General features: G+C 28.9%; 1 pseudogene; it reads left to right on the forward strand.

Moving 5' to 3' along the window:
* The first annotated feature begins 3088 nt into the window (after positions 1–3088).
* On the forward strand, positions 3089–5216 carry LOC149880009 (uncharacterized; annotated as a pseudogene).
* The last annotated feature ends 784 nt before the right edge of the window (positions 5217–6000 follow it).

The following is a 6000-nucleotide window of genomic DNA, read 5'->3' on the forward strand; positions in this document are numbered from 1 at the left end:
GATGCTCCAAAATGATTACTCATTCGGTTTAAAACCAACTTTTATTTTATTAAACTTTCACATTTTTTAAAAAACTAGTTTTTTTATTTTATGTATGATTTAATTTTAAAATCGGTATTTTGTTAGTTAAAGTTCAAGTAATACTTATTTTTGTGTTCAAAAATTTCGCTGCACATACGGACTTAACGTTCTCAGTAATTTTTTTTACTATATAAGGTAAGTATGGGTATTAAGGCCCACCTTTGTCGAATGCGCGGTAAAGAAATGCTGATTTTTTTTTGCTGCCAGTGATAAAACCAGATAACTCTAATATTTTAATGTCGAAAAAAAGTTTCACAAATTATTTTTTCCCTAACTTTGGATTAGTGGGCCTTATTACCCGCCGGGCCTTAATACCCATACTTTCCTTATAGTGAAAATAAAGATAATCACATACATAAGTTAGGAAAGAAATTTGTTAAGAGTGTGTTATACCACCATCTGCGTTGATTGATAAAATACCATTCTTAACAACTAGAACAAATTATTATTTTCAACTTTATTCTTCTAATTGACATTACGGTCATAGTTACTGATAAGATATCGATAATTCATATAACAATTTTTTTGAATTAGTATGTCAGTATCTGAAATTTATTTCACCAGTACTTGTTTTAGCCGAGACTGAAAGAACTTTTTTTTACTTTAGACTTTTTGAGTGGAATATCAAGTTATTTGAAAAATGTCAGCCACTGTTAATGAAATTTTTTCAGCAAAAATATTTTCTACTTGAATGAGCCACATGTATACATTATTTAAACTAATTAATTCGTTGAAACTATTTGGTTTGAATAATTTTTTTTTGGTATATGAATAGTAATTTTGAATAATATTTGGTTTAAGTAAACTCAACAAATTATTTGGTAAGTTAATTAAATGGAAAGTTAAGTATTAGTTATGCACTAGGCTTTCTTGAAGGCACTTTTTTCTTCTTCAATTATGGAATTCTCATAGTTTGTGTGAGATATTTATTAAAATAGCTATTTAAGAAATTTAATATAATTATGGTTTATCAAATAAATAGATTAAATTTACAAAACACTTTTGGTTACTTTCATGATACGGCACACCAATATTTTGTCTCAGAGTTAAAATTATCTTTTTTTTTATTCTTCTTTCGTGAATCTTTCAGAAATCTATAGAACAAAATTAGTCCAAAGTTTATTCCAATGTTATCTGGTTATTTTAAATCAAAATATCATATTTTAAAAAAGAAATCGTGTCTTTTTATATGCTCTTTATTAATCACCGTTCTTTAAAAAAATATTTTTTTATTTTTTTAAAAAGTAGCCAGGTGAATATCCAAAAACACTAGTGCCATAAATATTTCATAATCTGTTAACTTTTGATGGGTATGTTATTTCGTAAGCGTTGAATAAATCTACTGCAGGGGTCGGAAAACTGACTGCATTCCAAAGAAAATTAAAATGTTCATGTTAGTCAAAGGTCTGTAGACAGTTAACAACTTCTGAATTAACTTAGCGGCAAGTGAAAGATAGAGATTTTAGAAAAGACTTAACTTTAAAGTAACTTTTATATTTCTATAATTTTATTTCAAGTAATTAAAAAGTAAACTTCCTGATATCTGTAATAAGTGATAATCACATACGCTTATCGAACTTGAGTGTGTTTTTTTGGTCTAAGTGCCTTGAAGAATTTTTTTTTTTGTAATATTATGAAGAGAAAAAAAAAAAGAAATTAAAATACTTTTAATATTAAGAGTAAAGTTGTTATGACAAATTCTGACCCAAAACCATACTTTAAAAGTTAGTGATGAATTTCATTAAAAGCTTAGCAAACCAATAATGTAACATTGTAGCCAACCTTTTCAAAAATTAAAACTCGATGATATCATAACAGGGTATAGTAAAAACAGATTGAACTAATTCTGATTCTTGAAAAAATTTTCCTCAGAACACTTTTTCTTAAGATGTTATACTACCTAACTCTAAATATTCACTTGATGTTGAGGTCTTTAAATCAACTGTATTTGAGTAAAGTGGCTCAGTTTGAAGCTCACAATATTTCTCAGCAACCTCAAGACCAAGCTCAGCGTAATTGTTAGAAAACCCATTAGAAACAAAATAATCATTAATACCTTCATAATTATTTTGATTAACACATTCATCTCTTTTCTACAAGAAAGCAATTCATTAAGTAAAAAGCTTAAACCGAATTAAAAATATGAAAATCATACTACCACTACTCTAATATTAAACAAGTATTAAATATTTCACATTTTAATATTGAAATGAAAATAATATTTATTCTACTTTTGCATAAAAGTAAGCACTTACTTTATCGCTCACTTCTTTCGACTTCTTTTAAAAAAATAAAAGACTTTGCTGTTATAATTTTCAACGAATACATTTTAAACTTTATAAGAATAGAAAATCTATCTGTAGAGATAAGCAACAAGAGCGATAACCAAAAAAACAACTAATGAAGCTGAAACTCGTTCAGCAATTGCACCAATTGAACTCGCAAAACCATAAACAGTAAAAATCTTTAAAAAGATGCCTAAAAAGTAGTTTCCGATGCCATAAAGTTAAGCCAATTATAAAATGATTGTGTATTTTTGTAACAGTCTGGTCAACGAAGCTTTTATATACAAAATCTTATCATTAAACAACAATATTAAGAAACAACTACCCCACTGCCAGCCGATTGACATATTCCACCTTCGAACTAAAAAAATTTAATTCGAGTAAAAATGTAGATTGCAAGAAAGATTATTGGAAATACGCAGATTAATGCTATTCCCTTGACAAATCGTCAGGTTAGAATTATTTTGTTCTATCTCGAAATTTGAAATAAATGAGTTTAGACCTTTTCCTCTTTTTTTGTTATATTTTCTTACTAGCTGTATTACTTTTAAAATTGAAAAAAAACAACTAAATAGTGTCAAATAAGGTGTAACCGATTGTTCTATGTGCAAAATAGCGATAGTTATTAATGTTATTTTGTTCTATTTCCAAAAACCAATAAATTGTTTATAAATCGCATAAAATAATACGTGTTCTTGATTATTTCCTCTTTAAAATTTTAAAATGGCGGAAAATATTAATGTAGGTCTTGGAGTAATAAACCAAAATACAAGTATTTTCTTATATGTTCTAGTGCTAATCGGCTTTTTTTAGTGTTAATAAAAATTCAGCACATTATTTTAGTAGGAAATGTGTTATCATCTTATTAGAACCTCACGGATTCTCTTGTAGATGTGACATATGCACTAGTGTGTGTATGTCACATATATAGACTCAAATGTAAATGAATTGCTTCATATGTGGAAGAAATTATCGTCTTTTTACCTATTTGCATTGCATAACTTTTTTAGGTTTCATTTTTATTTTTAGTTTACCCACAACAAGCTAATATCATGGTTACTCCCTATGTTTCAACACATCCTTCAATTGCTGGTCAACTGCGATTACCTCCGCACGGTGAAAAAACGAGAAAACGTCAGGCAAACTGTTATAACTGGAAACAGTCAAAAAGAAAGCGACTTAGGCAATCAGGAAAAGAATATATAAATACCAGGGGCAAGGTTATTCAACCAAAAAGTATTAAAAATAAAAAAGATTGTGGAAATTGTTGCAAGTTTAAGTGTTCCGTGAAAATTTCAGAAGACGAGAGAAAAAAATTATTTAATGGACTCTGGGGAATGTCTCAGATTGAAAAGCAACACTTTTTTAGTAAAACTACTGAGCGATTAGATAAAAAAATTACTCAGATCAATAAAGTAAGCAAATCAAGAAGAAAATATACTTATTTTTACAATTTCTTTCTTGATGATGTCAAACATCGTGTATATAAGGTGTTTTATTTGTCTACATTAGACATCAGCAGCAGGCAAATATCATACTATTATGAAAATAAGCTTGAAACTGGTATTCCTGCCCCTTCAACATGAGGGAAACATTGTAAAAAAAAAGTTCTTGAAATGACTAAACAGAGTATAGAAAACCATATTAACTTGTTTCCACGAGTTGAGTCACATTATTGTCGAAGCATTTCCTGCAAACAATACTTTGATGGTTCATTAAATTTGAAGAAACTTTATGATTTGTATTTAACATATTGCATTCAATATAAAATTTTACCAGCAAAGGAATGTTTGTACCGCAATATTTTTAACACCAAATTTAATATTGAATTTCAAAAGCCAAAAAAAGATCTCTGTGATACATGCTACCAATTTTGCATTATTGAAAATGCAAGTGAAGAACAAAAAGTATAACAAGCATATAGCATCAAAAAATGAAACGAGAGAGAGATAAGGATAAAAAAAAGATCGAGAGAGAGATAAGGATCGAAAGTTGAAGTCCCCTACCACAACCATAGTTTGTATTGATCTACAAAATGTCTTGAGCTTGCCAAAAAGTAACGTGGGAAACTTCTTTTATCAAAGAAAGCTCAGTTGTTGTAATTTAACAGGTCACTCTTCGCTGAACAAAAAAGCATATTGTGTATTATGGCATGAAGGTATGTCTGGTCGTTCCGGTAACGATATTGCCAGTGCTGTGATATGTATGCTAAATCAAGTTTACAAGGATCCTCCTAATATTGACCAATTTTTACTTTGGTTTGATTCTTGTGTTCCACAAAATAGAAACAGTCATGTGTCAGATGCATTGCGTGAGTTTCTTATTGATCAACCAAATATTAAAATCATTGAACAAAAGTATTGTGAGCCAGGGCATAGCTCCATTCAAAAATGTGATAATATACATAGTGAAATTGAGAAATCATTACATTCGGCAGAAATATTCAGCCCTCCCGAGTTGGTAAAAGCAATGTTGAATGTTAACCAACGTAAACCATTTTTTGTATACCAAATGCAAAAAAAGGACATTAAAAATTTCTCAAAAATTGCCTGTCTTATGAACTACAAAAAGGTTCCATACTTTAATGTCAAAACACTTGTATATAGGTCTAATGCTCCTGGTCATGTGTATTTCAAGAATCGTTTTACAGATATTTATAAGGAGGTACGGCTGTCTAAGCCAAAAAACACTAGAGGATCAGGAAGTAATCTTGAAGAACCATCAATTCCATTGGCATCTTGTTTTCGACATAATATTAAAATTTTTATAGAGAAAGTAAAAGACATTGTTTCTATGTACCCATACATGCCAGCTGTAGATGTTTGTTTCTATAAAACATTATTTCAGTAGGTTTTTTTAACTCTTCATCCGGAAACAAGTTTCATTTTAATTGTTTTATCTATATACTTTCGTTATGTTATGCAACATTCAGTTTTATTTTGTATAAGGTTCATTCAAACTGTTATTAACATGTTATTCGTATTAAAAACTTTGTTTGTTTATTTTCAATAAATCTTTAAAGATAGAAATGATTTTCTTTAAATAATATAGCTCTTGTTAAAAGCTGCCCATCCTTCCAAAAGCAGTATCAGTTGAATTCTGTCAAAGTAGCAATAAGAAAGCTAATTATATCATCCCATCCATTTAAGTTTTCCAACGAAGTGTTTTAGGTTTCTATATTTGCGTTTAAATCCCTAACTTAAAAGTAATTTGTTGTAATTCATTTGCTTTTCGCAGAACGTTTCAATTGTTTTTACTAAAATACGGAGATAGCACAAAATAATATTAACTCGAAATGTATCTATCGAAATTATCTCCAAACAGGGTCGGGCCATAATAGCAATTTGAGCAACTTACTTTTTTTTTCAAAACAAATAATTTTTTTTAGAATACAGGCAAGTATTGAAAAAAGTTTTCATTAATGAAAAATATATCGCCAATTCTACTGCATTACAGTGTAAAACTTCAGCTTGATTTATCTCAGTTTAAACAAATGCAGAGTTAGAACAAAATAATTCTAACCTGACGAAATGAAATACATTTATTTGTGAACTAATTCCCATAGACATATTTTCAAAGAACCAAGCTAAACTTATGGGAGAGCATATTTTTCTATCAGCCTGATTTCCTACAA

The sequence above is a fragment of the Hydra viridissima genome, unplaced genomic scaffold (assembly GCF_058129835.1).
Source record: "Hydra viridissima isolate aposymbiotic clone 2 unplaced genomic scaffold, HvirCarnegie_v1 scaffold_13, whole genome shotgun sequence".
Taxonomy (NCBI): Eukaryota; Metazoa; Cnidaria; class Hydrozoa; order Anthoathecata; family Hydridae; genus Hydra; species Hydra viridissima.